Raw genomic sequence first — 24,896 nt, forward strand, 5'->3', positions numbered from 1 at the left:
AGAGTCTCAACCTCATTTTGAATTGTTCATGACAAGATTTAAATGAGAGAAACACTCCCAGTAGAGTTAAAAATTTGTTGGAACAATTTCAATGCTACTAAGGCAAACATTTAAAATTTCTCAAGTGAGCAAAATATGAGACCAACCAACCAGGGTTATCAAATTACTTCATACGACTTGAAAAGATGATTTAAATGAGGTGTTATACCTCATAGATTTGAAAATTTAAATTTGGAAACTAATTTAAATGGGCTAGTAATGGCTACATAGCCATTATTTGATTCTAACCCATGATCATATGAAACAACTATAGTATTTTACTACATAATAAAATAGACAACATCAAATGTGATTTTTGAGAGGTGGAACCACCTCAAAATAGTTTATGGTTGATTTTTAAGATTTATTTGAAGTTTGAAAAGTTACTGATTTGTTATTTTTACTATTCAAATTCTATAACATATTTTGATTTGAATCCAGTGTGGTTGGATGGGGCCTTTCATGAGCTTTCTAAAACATTTTGATTTGCAAAAATTGAGTTTGTAGAATTTGAGCTATTCAAAATATAGGATAGACCAGTATTGATTTTCCAAACTAAAAGAATTAATTGAATTCAAAAAACTGGGCCAGCGCGGGAAACGTATTGGGCCAGGGAGAGGGAAAAGGTTTGGGCCGGCCCAGCTAACGCTCCACACGCAGCGGGCCGACTGACAACGCGGCCCATTGTCAGCCTGTCTTAAAACACCGAACCGGTACGCGTGATCTAAACCGCACGATCAGACGGAGATCGAACGGACCAGAGACGGCTTCGTCTCCGGCGAGAGGGGAGGTCACCGGCGATGCGGGCAGGGGGTCGACGGCTTACCGGCGGCGCGGCGAGGGTCGGCGAAGCGCGGAGAAGACGTTGTCGAGGAAGGGGAGGCAGCTGTAGCGGTTTCGCGTCTTTGGGGAGGCTCCAATCGTCGCAGAGCTTCCGCGGGCTCCGGCGGCTTTGAGCTCGCGATTCGAGCTACTCCGGCGAGGTGGAGTGGAATTGGATGGGGGAGAAGGATCAGTGAGGAGAGGGGAGCAGTTTGTCTGAAGAGAGGGAGGGCTGAGGGCGCTATTTATAGGCGGCGGAGGTGGCCGTGGCTTGCTTTGTGGAGGGGCGACCAGGGCGACGCGTCTGAGGAAGCTCGGGGACTGGCGATGACGCGGGCGTGTTGGCGTTGTCATGGTGGTCACGCCAGGCGTGATTGTGGTGAAAACGAGGCACTACAGCGACGGTGAGCTTGACGGGAGCTCTCAGGCAGTGGCGGATGGTCGTCGGAGTGGGCGTCGTGCGCTGCGTTCCCGCGGGCCAATGGCCATGTGCTGGCGGCTGCGGGTGACGTGAGGACGCGTTTGGTGCAGCGAGCAAGGGCGGAGGTGGCGCGAGCCGATGGCACGACGACGTGGCTGTGCGTGTCCGCGGCGCTCGCCGAGCGCGTTCGCGCGCATGTGCACGCCCGGGCGCGTGCGGGCGTCGTGCTCTGGCCACGGTGGTGCATGAATCGACCGGGGCTGGTGTCCATTCGACGCGGTGGAGTGTGGGGAACACCGGGGGACATCTTTGGTGCACGTTGGGGAGGGGCCGAGATGAGGATGGCATGAGGGTGGCATTGCCATGCCACGGCATGGCCAGCCTTGGTCAATGTCGAGCAACAGAGGTGATGGCAAGTGGTGAAAAGATGTAGTGAGGTGAGAGGGGGTCCAGGGGATGCGAGAGAGGGCTCGGGCTTGGACTTGGTCTTCTCCAATTTTCAGCATGGGCACAATTATATACCCTGCCTATAAGGTGTTTGTAGAAATGCCCGAAAGAGAAAAAGTTTCAAAATTTTGCAATTCCTTTGGTGGGTCTCAAACATATATCCATAGAGATAGAATGGTGGTGGTGGGGTTCAATTTGGAAAAGAATTGCAAAATGGCAAAAGTGAGATGATCTTCTCTTTATTTCAAAGTCCTCACTTGTCTCCTCTATTCTGGTCAACCTAGTCAACTTCAGCAGTGATGGTCAACATGAAAGTTGTTGACCTTGACATTGTCTTGGATGACATGGAGAGAGTTGGTCAAGTTTGGTTGAAGAAAAGTCAAATGCAGGGGTGTAAAGTAGGGAAGAAAATATAAAAGTGACATATGACCATTATCATATGTGAATTGAATTTGAGATTTCCTTTGATTGGATTCTTGTTTCTTTGATGCAATTGTGTTTGTTTATCATATATAAGAGTTTTACAAGCAAGAGATCAAGCAAAGGTGGCCTTGGTTGAAGATTTGCAAATTTGGCTCTATGTGTAATTGAGTGAAAATGGGATTTTCTCACCAATTGATTTCTCTCCATTTGTTTTGACCTTTGTTGACTCAAATGTGATTCTTATTGGTTTAGAAACATTTTCAAACCATTGCATCCATTTCAAAAGGTCTTGGTCAAAGATTTGCAAAATTGGCCATAACACATAAGAGGTGATGTGTTAAGTTTTATTATTTTTGAAAAGAGTTCACCTTGCTTCACTTGGACATGGGTTAGGGTCAACTTAGGGTTATATTAGGTTGAGAGATGGTTTCCCATCATTTGGTCAGGGTTTAAAGCCATAGGTCAAAGTTTGGGGAAATGGCTATGTGGCACATATGCTTCTATGCATATGTGGCATTTGATTTCTGATTTGAGTGTCTTTGGCCCATTTGATGTTTTTGAGTATTGAAATGGTATATGGAAGTGATCCATCCATTCACAACAAGTCCTAGGGTCAATCTTCTCAAATTCACAAATTTGCACTTTTCTCACATATGCCTCTATGGCATTTTTAGTTTCTTTTTATTATCTTTGGAAACAACTTGGAAATTGGTTTGGTAGGTACTAGGTAAGGTGTATGAAGGTTTTCCAAACCTCTAAGCAAAGTAGAAAGGCTTAGGGTCAAGTTTTATAAAAATAGCCATAGGCACATATGCCTTTCTCTTATTTATTTTCCTTTTATTATAATTTCACTAGGGTGGTGAAGAGAGGGGTGAGGTTTAGGGTTTAGTGGGGTTCACAATGGTTCACCACCATTTAGTATAAATAACAAAGGTAGGGTTCAAGATTTATCTATTAGGGTTATATGCCCCTATATGTCTTCTACTTTATTTTGGTTTCTCAAAACAGATCCAAATGATTATTGGAGAAGATTTGGGTTTGAGGTTTTTCTTATTTGATTTCTTTCTCTTTTATTTTATTGGGTTGGTGATCTTCACTTGATCACTTTAGGGTTTTAGGGTTTAGCACATAAGCATAATAACACTCATCATGGCAAAACACAAGATTTAAACAAGATCACTAAGCATCAAACTTAATTTGATAAAAGTTTTTGTTGGTCCCAAAAATTTGGAACTAGGGAAATTCATTTTGTTTGTTTTGAAATTTTTGGGTTGTTACAACGCGGCTGGCCATGAAGAAGTCCAGGTCAAAGTGTATGTCTACCCGGGCCATGCTCACAGGAACGAGCTCCTCTAACTTTGCTCTTGCTAAGTTAGGGTGCTACTGTTTCCTGACTTGGTGTGTTATTTACCATTGGATCGTAAATGAATGGCTCAGATCTGACTGTACAGTACGTGAACAGTTTGAGGCTACAGTGTTACAAAACAGGGCTGATCCACAGTGTGTCAGCTACAGTACAAAGTCTACAGTATTTTTATCTACAGTACATAATCTTGGCCTCTTGTTTTAGATCCAACGACTATGTTAGCCTAACTTTGCAAGAGCCAAGTTAGAGGAGCCGGTTCAATGCTCACACGGGCGGTGGCGACACGAGCGTGAAGACAGACGGCACATCGAGCTCTAGGCCTCCACCCCGCAGTACCAGCAGCAGAGGTTGCCGAGTGAGCAGTACGACACACCCAAGTAGCCGCAGCGTCACCAGCCTTTCTGCGTCGGGCGGCGGCGTCAGTGAAGCATGGGCCGTCAAGGTGCTGCGTGCGGACTTGAAGACTGTAGCAGTAGCACTCTGGTGGGGAGCCATGGACGTGTGTTGAGGCTAACCTTGCAGCTCTATCTTCTTCTTCTACCTCTCACAATCTCTCTTCTACAACTGTACAAGAGAAATGGCGACCAACCAACTAAAAAACCTGGCGACCATGGACTGGCCTCCAAGCTCCAACTCCAGTCGATGCACTCACACGTACGGTCAAAACCAATCAGCAATTGCATCTAATAAGCAAACCAAAGAGAGAAACTGAGAATAGAACAACGGATCGAGGGTGGAGCATACAACAGAAGATATGCTTCAGGTGAATTAATAAGGAATTAGCTAGCGGGGGTAGAATCAACGGTAGCCTCTTCTACGTCTCCTATATGTGCGGCCTCACCGGCCCACCTCCTACAGCACGCAGGCCATCCTGTTCCTCGAGTCCCTCGGCGTCGATTCTCAAGGACGGCAGGCTCCCTGACTATCTTCACCAAAGACTGCGGCGGCGCCTACCTGCAGGAAGCCCCGAGCCGTGCCGTTCGCCGAGGCATAAGACACACGTGCGAAGGCAGCCAATGTGCTGCCGTTCTCGTCGTGCTGCATCGTGCGTAGTAGACTGGACATAGCGAGCGGCCACCGGCATGCTTCATATACGGTTCAGGTGGTCTCGTGGCAGACGCTGTTGGAAGATACGCCGGGGTGCTGGTCGGTGCGCGCCGGTGTCGGCAGCGCTACATGCGGCCACTATGAATATGTGCTTTTCGCCTCCAGCCCCCCCAAACGTAGTTTTCCTTAAACATGTTTAACAAAAGAAACTAACTAAAATTAGTTTTGCTAAAAACCCTCCTTAAACTTGTTTTGCAAAAAACTAACTCGAAATCGTGCTAATCCAAACAACCACTTCAGTATGGAGCGAGCCTGCCACCCAACTGCACACATAAAAATCATGACAACTACTCTAAAGCAATCGACCGAATTCAGCTTTTTTATAAATTTCTAGTGGATAGCAGCACTTGCCATCAACCACATGTTGGGGTGTGCTCCGGTGTCCCCCCTTAGTTCCACGGTTTTAAGAAGTTGGAGCTGCTCTAGCTTTTGGCACAAATACGTGAAGCTGACTTCGTGAAATATAAAAATACATAACACACCTCGTTATGTATGGGACGCACCGCGTGATCGCTTAAATCTTTGGCTGGAAGTCCATCTCAGCCTGTGGCGAAGTATTTCCTGGCGGTGGAGTTGGCCTGGCCATGACGGTGAGGATGGTTATGGCGGTCGGCGCTGAACCACCCGGCACTGCCGTGATGTTTCCAAACACCGGGTAATTAGAAATCTTGAACCGTAAGCTGCTCTACCTTTTGGTACACAAACATAAAAACATGGAGCGGTCCGTCTACATCCGAGTGCTACTTATTTGAATTTATCGTAACACGATTTACATTCATCACCACTGGATCGTGGACTCCGGCGAACGAGTCGACGTACCTTCAGCCGAAGTCAAACTTGTTCGATTCGTTCTCACCGCCGCGCAAATCGAGTTGTAGATCGCTGCCGCCACCGCAAGGAGCTTGTTGTCGCCGCCACTACGTCTCACGCTGCGTCACCCAGTTGAGGCGGCCACACAAGTTTCTGGCGGCGGCGGCAACAAGCTACAACTCGATTTGCGTGGCAGCAAGAATGATATAGACAAGTTTGAATCCAGATGGAGGCAAGTTGATTCGTTCGCCGGTGGCTTCGATTTGGTGGCGGCAGGTGTGAATCACGCCGCGGTGAAGTCAAATCAGGGAAGAGTCTGGACATTGGGAAACGGAAACAAACCCGAGAGAGGAGGGGAGAAAGATAAAACGTGTGTAACATGTGGTCACTTATCGGTGGTAGTGGGATGTAAATAAATAACCAATCCATGTTTTTGTGTTCTGCGGAACCAACTCCACGTATTTGTAATAAAAGCTGGAGCAACTACACGTATTTGTACCAAAAACTGGAGCAACTCCACAGATCAAAAAGAAAAGTTGGAGCAGCTCCAGTTTTTCATGACCATATGGAGCTGAGGGGGGGACACCGGAGCAATCACGCCACATGTTTGTGGCATGCAAATTTATTAAATGAAGACAACAACCATATGTCGTGCCAGGACATTTGCAGAGCATCTATTCACATTTGACTGTGCACTGCTATTCTAGGGTCTGACGACATGACTATATGATGACTGCTCTTAGCCTGCCGTGTGTCCGGTAATTTGCAAAAGCTACACTAATCAAGAAATGAGAGACAGGGATCGATCCGAATCTTGATGATCAATTCCACGACAATGAGAGGGGTGGCAACAACACATTTACCGCTAAAAGATATGTGCTGCCCGAATTTGCACACCACAAACATGACGTCTCAACTCTCAACCGAGACACGCCCAATTCATGAAGAACCGACCGAAGTTGAAGCCATATAATTTCTGCAGTTACATTAGCTAAAGTCTTATACTCATGCTCTATATTGGACCTGCATATAGTTGGTTGTTTTCTGCCACTCCAAAAAATAAAATTTGGACCAAAGAAAACGGAAAACCTTCCTCTATCATTAGCATTGCCTTTCCAATCAGACATCATGTTGGCCATCTAGGGTGAGGCTGATGCGGCCATTGGATATTGGTGCGATGTGTTGCGATGTCGGTGGTGGCCGTTGCTCAAGGCTTGGGCTTCTAGGGCACAATGTATGACATGGTGGGCGCATCTGGGTCGGTGTCTTCCCTGAGTCCATTGGGACCCTGCCTTCTTTTCGTTGTTGGGATTCATAGCATACAAAACAAACAAAATTACTGCCGCAAAAACGAATAACAAGCCAAGATCTAATCTAGTAGATGATAGCAATGAGGTGAAGATCAACATACCCTCGAATATCGCTAAGTGTTAACGAGATAAATCTCGTGGTGGATGTAGTCGATCACTTGCCGCTTTCAAAAGCGCATAGAAGATCTTGACGGTGCCACAGTCGGGCAGCACCTCCGCACTCGGTCACACATACAGTGTCGATGAAGACGTTCTCCCCCGTTCCAGCGGGCAGCGGATGTAGTAGATCCTCCTCGAAATCCCACCAACACGACGGCGTGGTGACGGTGGTGGTGGAGATCTCCAGCATGGTTTCGCCGTAAGCAGTGCGGGAGAGAGAGAGAGAGGAGGGAGATCTAGGGTTTGGGAGAGAGGGAGGCTTGGGGCGCCGGCCTGGGAGCCCCTTGGCGGTGCGGCTGGCTTGTGGTGGTCAACCCCCTCCCCTCTCATCCTCTTTATATAGGTGGAACCCCTAGGGTTGCCCCAAAACCACTTTGGAGTCCAACTCCAAAACTTGCCAAATTGGGAAACATAGAGGAAGAGGGATTTCTCCCTTTCCTTCTTTCTTGGCCGGCCAACATGGTGGAATCCACCATGGACGCCACCTTCCCACTTGGTGGGTTGGCTAGGGCTGGTGGAGTGGAGTCCCTCCGGGACTCCACCTGCCATAGTGAATTATTCTGGATGATTCTAGAACCTTCTACAAACTTCCATAAATTCACCGGACCACTCCCAAACTTGGAATGTGACTTCCTATATATGAATCTTATTCTCCGGACCATTCCGGAACTTCTCGTGATGTCTTGGATCCCATCCGAGACTCCGAACAATATTCGAACTCCATTCCATATTCCATATCTACTTAAAACGATATCGAACTGTAAGTGTGTCACCCTACGGTTCGTGAACTATGCAGACATGATTGAGACTCTTCTCTGATCAATAACTAATAGCGGGACCTGGAGATTCATAATAGCTCCCACATATTCAACGATGATTTCGTGATCGAAATAACGATTTACAGATGATACCTATTCCCTTTGTCTCGCGATATTTTACTTATCCGAAGTTTGATAGTCGGTATCTCTATACCTAGTTCAACTTCGTTACCGACAAAGTACTCTTTACTCGTTCCGTGATATGACATCCCTTGTGAGCTAGTCACATGCTTGCAAGCTAGTTGGATGACATTCCACCGAGAGGGCCCAGAGTATATCTATCCATCATTTGGATGGATAAATCACACTCTTGATCCACGTGCTTCAACCCTATACTTTCCGAACACTTAATGTCACCTTTATAACAATTTACGAAGTAGTGTTTGGTGTCATCAAAGCATCCATCCGGTGTGTAGGTGATTAACATGATCTCATGGTCGAAGGATTAGGTTACTATGTATCTTAAAGCTTGAAGCACAACGAACTTAAAGACTTGATCATATGCTACGCTTACTATGGGTGTATATCCATCACATCATTCACCTAATGATATGATCTTGTTATTAATAACATCCAATGTTCATGATCAGAAAACCATGATCATCTATTAATCAACAAGCTAGTTTAACAAGAGCCTTACTAGGGTCTCTTTTATGTTTACAAAACACACAAGTATTAAGGCTTCCGGTTAATACAATTATAGCATGTGATGTAAAAATTTATCATGAACACTAAGATATAATAATAAACACTTTTATTATTGCCTCTTGGGCATATCTCAAATAGTCTCTAACTTGCACTAGAGTCAATAATCTAGTTTACATTTGTAAAGATCTGACACCTTGGCCTTCTAGTGCTTATCATGTTTGCTTATGGGAGAAGTTTCAGTCAACGAATCTGACATGCTCAGAAACGTATGTATTTTGCAATTCATTGCGTCTCCGCGCATCACTCATTTTTTTCAAATGAGTCGGCATTAATGGTATATGTTTGGTATTCTGGTGGAACCTTAATTCCGCGGTCTGAAATATGTTACCAATATTGTCACATACAATATAGCTTCATAGTTCTTACACTACCGGAACTACACCAAGTGCTCAAAGAAATCCTCGACTTAAACAGCCTCAGTTATTGTCGAAACAATGATATATTCTACCTTCGTTTATAGAATCCGTCATAATATTTAGAACTCATCTAAATCTAGCATAGACTTTGTCTAGCCCATTGTGCTACCTTTTAATGAATACTTGGCCTAATTGAGATTGAAATTCATTTTTATATGTAATCAAACTAATATCAGTGCAACACCTTACAACGATTTGTTTGTCATTGCCCCATATTAAACAATATATTTACATCCTTGGCTCTGACAAAGCACTCAGGGATATTATTACTGTTGTCCAATGATCATCATATGAATTATTCTGATATATGCTCGTAACACCTTAGAGCATAGGACATCTGATTGTGTACATATTATTCATGATCTAAGATCACTCATGTGTTTTTACTCATTGAGTGTCAAATACACTCAAGTCTTGTTAAACCTCCACATGGAAAAGAACACCTTCTTGACGTTTTCATATTAAACTACTTAAATATTTATTCTATGTACTTTTACTTAAACTTATTATGCGTTTCAATCTATCTTCATAGATCTTGACGCTAAATATGTTTTAGTCCATATCCTTTCATTGAAGTTAATTTTCAATGAAACCTTTTAATCACATCAAGTTCATAATTACATCATTTCTAATCAACGATATATCATCCACCTAAAGTATTATAAATATATATCAGCGTTCCCACTTAATTTCTTGAAAATTCAAGCATCTTCATCATTTCCGATGAAATCAAAACTCTTTGATTATTTCATCCGGTGAAGATTCTAACTCCGTGATACTCACTACATCTAGTGAAGTTTGTATACCTTTCTAGCATTCTACGGACTAGCAAAACGCTCAGTTGTATCTTGTATACACGTTTAATACATATTTCTGTTAAGGAATGTATTTCTGTCATCCTACTAACATATCTCATAAAAGAAATATGCAGCGATTACTAGAATAATCTGTATAGACTATAAGCATTGCTGCGAAAGATCTAATCTTATAGCAGTCAACTCTTTAAACTTTGTCGTAAAAAAAAATCGACAAGTCGAGTTTTTCAAGGATATTTCATCCATGTCCTTTTATAGATCCACTTACTTTTAAAAAGTATTTATTCCTTCAGAAGGTTTACCAAGCTCCAAGCTTCATTATAGATACTATCTTGGATTTTATGGTTCTTAGCCATTTTAACGGAGTCAGGGCCCATCATAACTTCTTTGTATGTAGTTGGTTTATCATTGTTCGAAATCAATCCTTTGTCCACAAATAATTTATTTGATCACAAAGTAAACCATACCTACAATGGTTCAATAGGTACTTCGATCTCCATGACTATAACACTTTGTAGACATGGGAGCCATGAGCGTTGTGGCTGCTTCGGAACCATTTCCGGCGTTGCGCTGCTCTGCTCATCATGCTCAGGTTCATCAACCTTATCGAGTTCCATTGTTCCCCACTCAAATATTTCGCGAGAAACAATTTTTTGGAAATAAGCAAGAAACATCAACAAACACGTTTTTCTTTGACTTTATAGTGGAAAGAATTCCCAATTTGTTGGAATAACCAACAAAGACATTCATCCGATTTTGATTGTAAACTCATTTACTTATGATATGCATACCAAAATTTAAGAAATGACTATTAGAGTTTATACCTATGCCATAACTCGTATGGTATCATTTCAACGGATTATGATGACGCTCTATTTAGTGTAAAAGCTGTAGTCTCTAAAGCATAATCCACAAAAATATGATGGCATCATTTTATTTTTATCTCATTAATCCAACAAGGTTTGGATACGACCCTCGAATACTCCATCATAACTATGGTGTTCCATGAAATGTGAGTTGTAGAATAATTTCGTAACTCTCTTAGATGTTCGCTAAAACTCGTAATTCAAATATTTTCACAATGATCCAATAATAGATATTTGAATTTTCTATTATGATGATTTCTACTTCTTGCTGAAATTTATTTGAATCTATTCAAATGTTTCAGAATTCTTCTTCATTGACTAAATATATCCATATATATATATACACTCAATTCATTGTTGTAAGTTTTCATGAAGTGGAAGAATCTTCCGCACACAACTATGTCCAATGAACCACATACATCATCATGTATATTTCCACTAAGTTAGTTGCCCGTTCAACTCTTGGCCTATGAACGGTATTTTAGTCATTTAGAAAAGATTTTCAAGTGCCAAACGATTCAAAATCAAATGACTCCAAAAATCCATTTGCATGGAGTTTATTCATGTGTTCCTTTCTAACATGACCTAAATAGCGCTTCCACAAATAAGTGGAATTCAAATCATTTGCCTTATGGCATTTTAGCGTTAATGTTATGCATGTGTGTTTCACCATTAATATTTATAATAACTTATCCATCGTACATGGACTACGGTCATAATTTGAATAACTCATTGTTTTCATTTGACCAGAGCAAAATAACAATTATTAAGTTTTTTATTATAAATCTGAAAAGCTAGGTAGAATGCCAACGATGAACACAATAACACTTTATTTTGTTCCAGGCCTGCATTATTACCGCATTCATTGTCATTCACTTAGGCCATTGTATTCTTGTATTGTGTTGTGTTGTATGACACCTTATACCAACCAATATGGTACAAATACCCAAGAATTTCATTGTGTGACCAATCAAAAATACATTCATAACATGTATATCATATATACACCTGAGCTAGACTTTCTAGTCTTTTCTTTTTTTTCTGTCAAAATCTTTTGTAGTTTCTCTTTCGGTTTTCCTATTATTTCACAAAACACTTCAACATCAATAACTTCTAGGCTTGTTGGTCAAATACCAATAACCTTGAGGTTCGTATTTTGAAGTTGATCATCACATGACAAGTGTTTCGGATTTCACTATTAGTAACCTTTTAATGTGATGAACAATTTCACTCATAATTTTATCCATCAAATCATGACAACTTCATGATGAAGCTACTATGGCTCATATGGATATGCGAATAACATTAGTGCCCAACTAGTTGGAGGATCGAGACACCTTGCGTCTTCAACCTTCGTACATTCCCATAGAACTTATGAGTTTATGTAGTCTCACTAAATTATATTCTATCATCCAGCTTGTAATAAGGTCTTAGATATCACTTATATCTCATACTTGCTTATTTCTGAAAAAAAACTTTTTGAGCTCCTTACTTTTCAAACAGATTTGAACATCAAGTTTCACGGAGACAATATAATTTTTAGATACTAATTGAAATCATTGCTCTTCGAATCATCAATTTGAGGATTACCAAAAGTTTGCAATAGGTTAATCATTTCTTGATTCTTTAACAATACGGTACTAGTCCGTAAAGTTATTTGCCATATTTAGCATTGTTTCTATCTCAATTACAAGCCTAGCGCAATGTAGAAAATGGATGTCAATTCTACTAAATTTAATTCAAATATAATTTAGACTAAGTTCATGATAAATTGAGTTTACTATTAATTCTTAAATTTACTAGGTGAACTTCCACTTAAAACAACATCACTCACGTTGCCTTAGTGATTAAACGAACCAAATCCACTACACCAAGTCTGATCATCATGAGAGATGAAGTAGCTTCAATGGCGAACATCGACATGTTCATCATATCATCTATATGATTCATGATTAACCTTTCGGTTTGCCGTGTTCCGAGGTCATGTCTGTACATGCTAGGCTTGTCAAGTTAAACCTTAGTTTCCGCATGTGCAAATCTGGCTTGCACCCATTGTATGCACACGTTGAGTCTATCACACCGATCATCACGTGATGCTTCGAAACAATGAGTCTCAGCAACGGTCCAAACTAAGGATGAACACTTTATTATCTTGATTTTTAGTGAGAGGGATCATCTTATAATGCTACCATTGTGATCTAAGCAATACAAGATGCATAAAAAGGATTAAAATCACATGCAATTCATAATGTGATATGATATGGCCATTTCATCTTTGCGCCTTCGATCTTCATCTCCAAAGCACGGGCATGATCTCCATCATCAACGGGGATGATCTCCATCATCAACGGGCATGATCTCCATCATCGTCAGCGGGGCGTCAAGGTCCATGTCGCCATCTTCATGGTTGTCCATCACTTGTAGCAACTATTATAACCTTTGAAATAAAACTACTTCACGATGAATCGAAACAAAATTAAAGACAACCATAAGGCTCCTGCCGGTTACCACAATACAATAAGGATCATCTCATACATCAAATATATTCATAATCATATCATGGCCATATCACATCACCAAACCCTGCAAAAACAAGTTAGGCGCCTCTAATTTTGTTGACATATTTTACGTGGCTTAGGGTTTTCGAGTAAGATCCGATCTACCTACGAACATGAACCACAACGTTGATACAAGTGTTTTGAATTGCAAATTGTAAATTGGATATTAACTATGGTAAGAGAAACTGACACCTGCAAAGCCACTTATGCAATACAAGTTGCATGTCGAGCATGGAGCAAGTATCATGAACGCGGTCATGTAAGGCTAGCTCGGGCCGCTTCATCCCACCATGCCGCAAGATTCAAAATACATGATAAGCAAACGATAATAAAAACATCAAAGCCCACAAAACCATTGTGTTCTACTCGTACAACCAATCTATGCATAGACACGGCTCTGATGCCACTATTGGGATTCGTAGCATAGAAAAAAAATCCTACCGCAAAAATGAATAACAAGCCAAGATCTAATCTAGTAGATAGTAGCAATGAGGTGAAGATCAACATACCCTCAAAGATCGCTAAGTGTTAACGACATAAATCTCGTGGTGGATGTAGTCAATCAGTTGCCGCTTTAAAAGCGCGTAGAAGATCTTGACGGTGCCACAGTCGAGCAGCACCTCCGCACTCGGTCACACGTATGGTGTCGATGAAGACGTCCTCCCATGTTCCAGCGGGGAGCGGATGTAGTAGATCCTCCTCGGAATCCCACCAGCACAATGATGTGGTGATGGTGGTGGTGGAGATCTCCGGAAGGGCTTCGTCGTAAGCAGTGTGGGACAGAGAGAGGAGGGAGAGCTAGGATTTGGGAGAGAGGGGCGCTTGGGACGCTGGCCTGGGATCCCCTTGGTGGTGCGGCTTGCTTTTGGTGGTCAGCCCCCTCCCCTCTCCTCCTCTTTATATAGGTGGAACCCCTAGGGTTGCCCCAAAACCACTTTGGAGTCCAACTCCAAAACTTGCCAAATTGGGAAACATAGATGAAGAGGGATTTCTCCCTTTCCTTCTTTCTTGGCCGGCCAACATGGTGGAATCCACCATGGACTCCACCTTCCCACTTGGTGGGTTGGCTAGGGCTGGTGGAGTGGAGTCCCTCTGGGACTCCACCTGCCATAGTGAATTATTCTGGATGATTCTAGAACCTTCTACAACCTTCCATAAATTCAACGGACCACTCCCAAACTTGGAATGTGACTTCCTATATATGAATCTTATTCTCCGGACCATTCCGGAACTCCTCGTGATATCCTGGATCCCATCTGAGACTCCGAACAATATTCGAACTCCATTCCATATTCCATATCTACTTAAAACGACATCGAACCTTAAGTGTGTCACCCTACGGTTCGTGAACTATGCAGACATGATCGAGACTCTTCTCTGATCAATAACTAATAGCGGGACCTGGAGATCCATAATAGCTCCCACATATTCAACGATGACTTCGTGATCGAAAGAACCATTTACATACGATATTGATTCCCTTTGTCTCACGATATTTTACTTATCCGAAGTTTGATCGTCGGTATCTCTATACCTAGTTCAACCTCGTTACCGATAAGTACTCTTTACTCGTACCGTGATATGACATCCCTTGTGTGCCAATCACATGCTTGCAAGCTAGTTGGATGACATTCCACCGAGAGGGTCCAGAGTATATCGATCCGTCATTTGGATGGACAAATCCCACTCTTGATCCACGTGCTTCAACCCTATATTTTCCGAACACTTAATGCCACCTTTATAACAACCTATTTACGAAGTAGTGTTTGGTGTCACCAAAGCATCCATCTGGTGTGTAGGTGATTAACAAGATCTCATGGTCGAAGGATTAGGTTACTATGTATCTTAAAGCTTGAAGCACTACGAACTTAATGACTTGATTATATGCTACGCTTACTATGGGTGTATGTCCATCACATCATTCACCTAATGATATGATCTTGTTATTAATAACATCAAATATTCATGATCAGGAAACCATGATCATCTATTAATCAACAAGCTCGTTTAACAAGAGGCTTACTAGAGACTCTTTTATGTTTACAAAACAGACAAATATTAATCTTTCCGGTTAATACAATTATAGCATGAGATGTAAACATATATCATGAACACTAAAATATAACAATAAACATTTTATTATTGCCTCTTGGGCATATCTCCAACATTCGTTATCTCTTGTAAGCGCATGAGGGGAGGTAAGTTGGTCTGGGTTTCCTTGGAGTCGAGGTCGAGCTTTGGTGTTATCTTGCGCTCATTCATCTCCCATTCGTGGTTAGAGGTTGGCAAAGGCGGGTCGTTTATCACCGGGTTTTTAGATGGTGCATCCTTTATCATTCATCTCCCATTCGTGGTTTGAGGTTGGCAAAGACGGGTCGTTTATCATCGGGTCGTTTAAAGAGGTTTGCCGCTCGGTAATGTATCATGTTGGGTACATGAAGTTGTAGCCTCCTTACCGTTGTATCGGCTATCTTGGCATTTTTCTGTATGATTTAGGTCTTTCAGGGTGTATTCTCGGAAAAAAGTTAAACTACATAAGACAAGGACTAGAAAGAACAAAAAAAAGCTTGGAAACAAATAGAAGTACAAAAAAGATGGATCAAATGAAAGAAAATAAAGAAAGTGGGACAAGAAAAGCAACAGAGATACCCTCTTACCTTCATTGGCTGGCCCGAATATGGTAGCACCTTTAGTACACCGTGAAGTATGAAAAACAAGTGGTATTTCATTCAACGGACTTTTAGAATGAAAGGTTTAATTGAAGATTGACATGTTTTAATCCATACTTTTCATGTCTGAAAATAGTATATATGGCCATTAAAATTAGTGATCCTGTTGGCAGATACTTCTAAACAAAACAAAAAACTAATACAAGGTGACCTATTATTGGCCATGCTATTTATTTCATTTAGTGGCCAATGTGTTAGTTGTCATGATTGAACGCTCAAAAATATGACGCCTGAATTGAGGGAGTGATTCTACATCTAGATGATTGGGTGACATCATAATACAAAGATGGGCCCTAAGTATATCTCTCCTTATACCGGACGAGTAGTTCCCACTCTTGAGTCGTGAAGTCATCCGACATTCTTTTCAACATATATGACTACCATATTTCTTGCCTCCTTTTATGGTAGACTTCTGCTGGTAGCCATTACATGTCTTACGGAATGAGATTTCTTGATACTCTCATGGTCTAAGGATTCTTATCATATGATTACAATGGATAGTACTATTAACAAGGAATAATGTATTATAGTATATCCGATAAAACTGGGTCGGTTCAATACCATTGTTCTTCTCAACAATCTACTCCCATTGTTATCGGTCTTAGCAGTACTCATGATTAGGAAAACTGAAGGAGATATGCCCAAGAGGCAATAATAAAAGTGGTTATTATATATCTTTATGTTTATGATAAATGTTTATATACCATGCTATAATTGTATTAACCGAAACATTGATACATGTGTGATATGTAAACAACAAAGAGTCCCTAGTATGCCTCTTATCTAGCTTGTTGATTAATGGATGATTAGTTTCATAATCATGAACATTGGATGTTATTAATAACAAGGTTATATCATTGTATGAATGATGTAATGGACACACCCAATTAAAGCGTAGCATAAGATCACGTCATTAAGTTATTTGCTATAAGCTTTCGATACATAGTTACCTAGTCCTTATGACCATGAGATCATGTAAATCACTTATACCGGAAAGGTACTTTGATTACATCAAACGCCCTTTAACGTAAATGGGTGGTTATAAAGGTGGGATTAAGTATCCGAAAAGTATGAGTTGAGGCATATGGATCAACAGTGGGATTTGTCCATCCCGATGACGGATAGATATACTCTGGGCCCTCTCGGTGGAATGTCGTCTAATGTCTTGCAAGCATATGAATGAGTTCATAAGAGACCACATACCACGGTACGAGTAAAGAGTACTTGTCAGGAGACGAGGTTGAACAAGGTATAGAGTGATACCGATGATCAAACCTCGGACAAGTAAAATATCGCGTGACAAAGGGAATTGGTATCGTATGTGAATGGTTCATTCGATCACTAAAGTCATCGTTGAATATGTGGGAGCCATTATGGATCTCCAGATCCCGCTATTGGTTATTGGTCGGAGTGAGTACTCAACCATGTCCGCATAGTTCGCGAACCGTAGGGTGACACACTTAAAGTTGGATGTTGAAATGGTAGAACTTGAATATGGAATGGAGTTCGAATATTTGTTCGGAGTCCCGGATGAGATCCCGGACATCACGAGGAGTTCCAGAATGGTCCGGAGAATAAGATTCATATATACGAAGTCATTTTATGAGATTTAAAATGATCCGGAAGGTTCTATGGAAGGTTCTAGAAGGTTCTAGAAAAGTCCGGAAGAAACCACTATGGAAGGCGGAGTCCCAAAGGGACTCCACCTCCATGGCCGGCCAACCCTAGAGGGGGAGGAGTCCCAAGTGGACTCCCCCTAAGGGGGCCGGCCACCACCCCACATGGAAGGGGGGAATCCCACCCCAAGTTGGATTCCCACCTTGGGTAGGTTTCCCTATCACATGGAAGGTTTTGGGTTCGGGTCTTATTCGGAGACTTGTAGTCCAACACTTGGGGCTTCCACCTATATAATGAGGGCCAAGGGGAGGGGGCCGGCCACCTCAACAACCACCAAGGTGGCCGCACCCCTAGTGGCCGGCGCCCCCCTCTCCCAAACCCTAGCGGCCCTCTCTCCTCCACCACATCCCGCACGCTTAGCGAAGCTCCGCTGGATTTCTCCACCACCACCGACACCACGCTGTCGTGCTGTCGGATTCAAGAGGAGCTACTACTTCCGCTGCCCACTGGAACGGGAGGTGGACGTCGTATTCATCAACAACCGAACGTGTGACCGTGTACGGAGGTGCTGCCCGTTCGTGGCGCCGTGATCAAGATCTTCTACGCGCCTTTGCAAGCGGCAAGTGAACGTCTACCACAGCAACAAGAGCCTCATCTTGTAGGCTTTGGAATCTCTTCAAGGGTGAGACTCGATAATCCCCTCGTTGCTACCGTCTTCTAGATTGCATCTTGGCTTGGATTGCGTGTTCGCGGTAGGAAATTTTTTGTTTTCTACGCAACGAATCACTACAGTGGTATCAGAGCCGTGTCTATGCATAGATGGTTGCACGAGTAGAACACAATGGTTTTGTGGGCGTTGATGCTCTTGTTATCTTTAGTTGAGTACTTTGCATCTTTGTGGCATAGTGGGATGAAGCGGCTCGGACTAACTTTACATGACCGCGTTCATGAGACTTGTTCCTCGTTCGACATGCAACTTGTATTGCATAAGAGGCTTTGCGGGTGTCTGTCTCTCCTACTATAGTGAAGATTCAATTTACTCTTCTATTGACAACATTAGTATCAATGTTGTGGTTCATGTTCGTAGGTAGATTAGATCTCTATCGAAAACCCTAAACCATGTAAAATATGCAAACCAAATTAGAGACGTCTAACTTGTTTTTGCAGGGTTTGGTGATGTGATATGGCCATAATGTGATGATGAATATGTATGAGATGATCATTATTGTATTGTGGCAACCGGCAGGAGCCTTATGGTTGTCTTTAAATTTCATGTTGAGTAGTATTTCAAAGTAGTTGTAATAGTTGCTACATGGAGGACAATCATGAAGACGGCGCCATTGACCTTGACGCTACGCCGACGATGATGGAGATCATGCCCGAAGATGATGGAGATCATGTCCGTGCTTTGGAGATGAAGATCAAAGGCGCAAAGACAAAAGGGCCATATCATATCACATATGAACTGCATGTGATGTTAATCCTTTTATGCATCTTATTTTGCTTAGATCGCGACGGTAGCATTATAAGATGATCCCTCACTAAAATCTCAAGATAATAAAGTGTTCATCCTTAGTAGCACCGTTGCCAAGACTTGTCGTTTCGAAGCATCTCGTGATGATCGGGTGTGATAGAATCAACAAGTGCATACAACGGGTGCAAGACAGTTTTGCACATGCGGATACTAAGGTGGCCTTGACGAGCCTAGCATGTACAGACATGGTCTCGGAACACGTGATACCGAAAGGTAGAGCATGAATCATATGGTTGATATGATGAACACTTTGAGTGTTCGCCATTGAAATCACACCTTGTCTCGTGATGATCGGACTTAGGTGCGGTGGATTTGGTTCGTGTGATCACTAAGACAATGCGAGGGATATTGTTTTGAGTGGGAGTTCACCTAGATTTTTCATTATGTTGAATTAAAATTTGAACTCAATTTGTCATAAACTTAGTCTAAACTATTGCAAATATATGTTGTAGAGATGGCGTCCCCAATCAATTTTAACCAGTTCCTAGAGAAAGAAAAGCTTAAGAGCAACGGTAGCAACTTCACCGACTGGTTCCGTCATGTGAGGATCTTCCTCTCTGGCGGAAATCTGCAATTTGTGCTTGATGCACCGCTAGGTGACTGATGTCTACGGGAGCTTCTATTCTTGTAGACAGTGTTGGGTCTCCAAGAGTAGAGGTTTGTAGAACAGCAGCAAGTTTCCCTTAAGTGGATCACCCAAGGTTTATCGATCTCAGGGAGGAAGAGGTCAAAGATATCCCTCTCAAGGAACCCTGCAACCACAAAGCAAGAAGTCTCTTGTGTCCCCAACACACCTAATAGGTGCACTAGTTCGGCGAAGAGATAGTGAAATACAAGTGGTGTGAATATATATGAGCAGTAGCAACAGCACCAGAAAAGTGCTTTGCTGTCCAGGACTCGCGTGTGGTTGATGGTGGTAATATTGCGGACAGTACAGATGCAGTAAAACAGTAAACAAGCAGCGATAGCAGTATTTAGGAACAAGGCCTAGGGATTATACTTTCACTAGTGGACACTCTCAACATTGATCACATAAATAAATAGATAGATGCTAGACTCTACACTCTCTTGTTGGATGATGAACACCACTGTGTAGGATTACACGAACCCTCAATGCCGGAGTTAACAAGCTCCACAATATTCAATGTTCATATTTAAATAACCTTAGAGTGCAAGATAGATCAACATAACCAAATAGATCACATCAATACCATCATAGTAATAGTTAACTTCATAATCTACAAGAGATCACAATCATAAACTACGCCAAGTACTACATGATGCACACACTGCCACCTTTACACCATGCAGGAGGAATAGAGTACTTTAATAACATCACTAGAGTTGTGATGTCTACGCCCCCTCCTTTTCCTGTAGACAGTGTTGGGCCTCCAAGAGCAGAGGTTTGTAGAACAGCAGCAAGTTTCCCTTAAGTGGATCACCCAAGGTTTATCGAACTCAGGGAGGAAGAGGTCAAAGATATCCCTCTCATGCAACCCTGCAACCAAAAAGCAAGAAGTCTCTTGTGTCCCCAACACACCTAATAGGTGCACTAGTTCGGCGAAGAGATAGTGAAATACCGGTGGTATAAATAAGTAGTAGCAACGGCACCAGAAAAGTGCTTTGCCCAGGACAGTAAACAAGCAGTAGTAACGCAGCGATGATAGTAACGTGATAAAACAGTAAACAAGCAGCGATAGCAGTATTTAGGGACAAGGCCTAGGGATCATACTTTCACTAGTGGACACTCTCAACTTTGATCACATAACAGAATAGATAAATGCATACTCTACACTCTCTTGTTGGATGATGAACACCATTGCGTAGGATTACACGAACCCTCAATGCCGGAGTTAACAAGCTCCACAATTCAATGTTCATATTTAAATAACCTTAGAGTGCATGAAAGATCAACACGACTAAACCAAGTACTAACATAGCATGCACACTGTCACCTTCACACTATGTAGGATGAATAGATCACATCAATACCATCATAGCAATAGTTAACTTCATAATCTACAAGAGATCATAATCATAGCCTACGCCAAGTACTAACACGGATGCACACACTGTCACCATTACACCGTGCAGGAGGAATAAAACTACTTTAATAACATCACTAGAGTAGCACATAGATAAATTGTGATACAAAACACATTGCAATCATAAAGAGATATAAATAAGCACTTCACTATGCCATTCATAACAGTGAATAAGTATTCTGTGAAATATAGCCTAAGAGACCCACACGGTGCACACACTGTCACCTTTACACACGTGGGACAAGGAGTCTCCGGAGATCACATAAGTAAAATTCACTTGACTAGCATAACGACATCTAGATTACAAGCATCATCATATGAATCTCAATCATGTAAGGCAGCTCATGAGATTATTGTATTGAAGTACATAGGAGAGAGATGAACCACATAGCTACCGGTACAGCCCCGAGCCTCGATGGAGAACTACTCCCTCCTCATGGGAGACAGCAGCGTTGATGAAGATGGCGGTGGTGTCGATGGAGAAGCCTTCCGGGGGCACTTCCCCGTCCCGGCGGCGTGCCGGAATAGAGACTCCTGTCCCCCAGATCTTGGCTTCGCGATGGCGGCGGCTCTGGAAGGTTTCTCGTACCGTGGCTTTTCCGTCTCGAGGTTTTAGGTCCAGGGGCTTTATATAGGCGAAGAGGCGGCGTCAGGAGGTCGAAGGGGCGCCGACACTATAGGGGGGCGCGGGCCCCCCCTTGGCCGCGCCGGCCTAGGGTTTGGTGGGCCTGTGCCCCCTCTCTGGCGGTTCTCGTGTGTTCTGGATGCTTTCGGGCAAAATAGGAACCTGGGCGTTGATTTCGTCCAATTCCGAGAATATTTCGTTACTAGGATTTCTGAAACCAAAAATAGCAGAAAATAGGAACTGGCACTTCGGCATCTTGTTAATAGGTTAGTTCCAGAAAATGCACGAATATGACATAAAGTATGCATAAAACATGTAGATATCATCAATAATGTGGCATGGAACATAAGAAATTATCGATACGTCGGAGACGTATCAGCATCCCCAAGCTTAGTTTCTGCTCGTCCCGAGCAGGTAAACGATAACAAAGATAATTTCTGGAGTGACATGCCATCATAAACTTGATCATACTATTGTAAACATATGTAATGAATGCAGCGATCAAAACAATGTAAATGACATGAGTAAACAACTGAATCATAAAGCAAAGACTTTTCATGAATAGTACTTCAAGACAAGCATCAATAACTCTTGCATAAGAGTTAACTCATAAAGCAATAATTAAAAGTAGAAGCATTGAAGCAACACAAAGGAAGATGAAGTTTCAGCGGTTGCTTTCAACTTGTAACATGTATATCTCATGGATATTGTCAACATAGAGTAATATAACAAATGCAATATGCAAATATGTAGGAATCAATGCACAGTTCACACAAGTGTTTGCTTCTTGAGGTGGAGAGAAATAGGTGAACTGACTCAACATTAAAAGTAAAAGAATGGTCCTTCAAAGAGGAAAGCATCGATTGCTATATTTGTGCTAGAGCTTTGATTTTGAAAACAAGAAACAATTTTGTCAACGGTAGTAATAAAGCATATGTATCATGTAAATTATATCTTACAAGTTGCAAGCCTCATGCATAGTATACTAATAGTGCCCGCACCTTGTCCTAATTAGCTTGGACTACCGGATCATCGCAATGCACATGTTTTAACCAAGTGTCACAAAGGGGTACCTCTATGCCGCCTGTACAAAGGTCTAAGGAGAAAGCTCGCATTGGATTTCTCGCTATTGATTATTCTCAACTTAGACATCCATACCGGGACAACATAGACAACAGATAATGGACTCCTCTTTTATGCATAAGCATGTAGCAACAATTATTTTTCTCATATGAGATTGAGGATATATGTCCAAAACTGAAACTTCCACCATGGATCATGGCTTTAGTTAGCGGCCCAATGTTCTTCTCTAACAATATGCATGCTCTAACCATAAGGTGGTAGATCGCTCTTACTTCAGACAAGACGAACATGCATAGCAACTCACATGAAATTCAACAAAGAGTATTTGATGGCGTCCTCAGTGAACATGGTGTCGGGGGGAAGACCCCGGGTAGGGCAATGGACGCGGAGCAGCCGGCTGGCCACTGGCCGGCTCGCGGCAAAGGCCGGCTGAGGAGCAGCCGGCTGGCGCCGTGGCCGGCTGGTCCGGAAGCCGGCTGGCTCTAGGTCCTAGTCGGCCTGGCTACGGCCACCAATGCTGTAGCTGGGCCGGCTTCTACAAGCCATATCCGACTGGGGGTTTGTACCTCAGACCGACTCGAGGCTGGCGAGTCTTGCACTAGAAGGAACCGGGTTGGTGATCCAGGTTCCCAAAGTCCACGCTGACTTCATCTTCCGTAAAGCGCGGGGCACTGTGGAGCAATAGTGCCACGCGCCGGACAGGCCATCATGGCTTACGACGATCCGTACTGGCTACAGTGGCTGACGGCGACAGGGACACCTCCTCTCCATACCGCTGACCTTGGCAGCCGGATGGGACAGGCCACGATGCCTCAACGGCTCCTGACGTCACCGCCTCGGGAAGGAGCGGAAGCCGGAGCCGGCCAAGCTGGCCAGTAGACTATAGGGTCTTATATGTAAAGTGTCGGCGCCTATATAAGCCGCACTACCCCCTCTCGTGCAGGGGATCGATCATTCTTACTTCATTCCACCCTTAGCGCTGCCCTGTGAGAGAGACCATCGTCTCCCTTAGCCTCCCAGGAGCAGCCGGACACAGCTCTAGGAGCACCATTGTATTGTGTGATCATCATATACACTCTAGCAGGAGTAGAGGTTTTACCTCTATCGGAGGGCCTCGAACCTGGGTACGTCACCGTGTCACTCGTCCCCATACCCGCATCCGGATACCGCCATGAGATCTCTCAGGAACCACTTCGATTAGCCACCCTATGGCATATGCCGTGACGATACCACGACATTTGGCGCCCACCGTGGGGCCTTCAGCATCCTCGGCCGGTGTCTTCATCCGGACGGGCCTCACCATCACCACCGGCGAGCGAGTCGCTTGGGCTTGATCTCGGAGATTCGGCTCCTCTCGCGTCGCCGACAACGCTGCTGCTTTCACGACCGGCCCTTCCCAGCCGGCGGCAGCGTCATCTCCTTCGGCGGCCACGACGTCTACGTCGCCACCGTCGCACCGCCGCGCTACCCGCGGCAGGTGCTGCGCTGCGCAAGCCCTCCTCCGCGAGCCGGCAGCAGCGCTCCCGTCAGCCCCGCCATCGTGCAAGTCATGATGGCTGGCGAGGAGCTCCCCACCAAGAACCCGCGCACCCGCGGCCCCAACCTGGAGCGCAACATCGACCCCAACGCCTCCGGCTCGGGCGCGAAGGCGCCACCGCCACCGTCCCGGCTGGATGAAGTCCGGGCGAAACTGAGCACCCCGCTCACGCCTGGCGGCGACCCCACTGCCATCGAGGCGGATTTGGAGGCGCACCGCCAGCTCCTCCTCAAGCAAACAGAAGAACTGGCTGCTGCTAAGCGCCAGATGGAGATCACCCAGCGCGAGTACAACCGCGCCCACGGCCTCACTCCAGGCGGCGACGAGCCAAGCCGAGCCGGCCAGATCCGCCGCAGGGGCCGCGACCTTGGCGCCGAGATCGCCCGCGACGGCGCTCCTTCGCCGGCTCCGTCCGCGGAGCTACCCGTCTACAACACCCCCGACAAGAACATACGCGCGGCGCAAGCCGCCGCAGAAGAGCTGAACCGCCTTCAAGGCGAAGAGTTACGCCGCCAGACCAAGAGGGTAACTGAGCTGCTCAACGCAGCCACCAGGCAGGCGGCCGACCCCAGGTATGTCAATGCCCCCAGAGCTTCTCACGCTCGTGGAGCTGCATGCAACGACAGGGAAGGCGCTAGGGA

The sequence above is a fragment of the Lolium perenne genome, chromosome 4 (genome assembly GCF_019359855.2).
Source record: "Lolium perenne isolate Kyuss_39 chromosome 4, Kyuss_2.0, whole genome shotgun sequence".
In the NCBI taxonomy this organism is placed as follows: domain Eukaryota; kingdom Viridiplantae; phylum Streptophyta; class Magnoliopsida; order Poales; family Poaceae; genus Lolium; species Lolium perenne.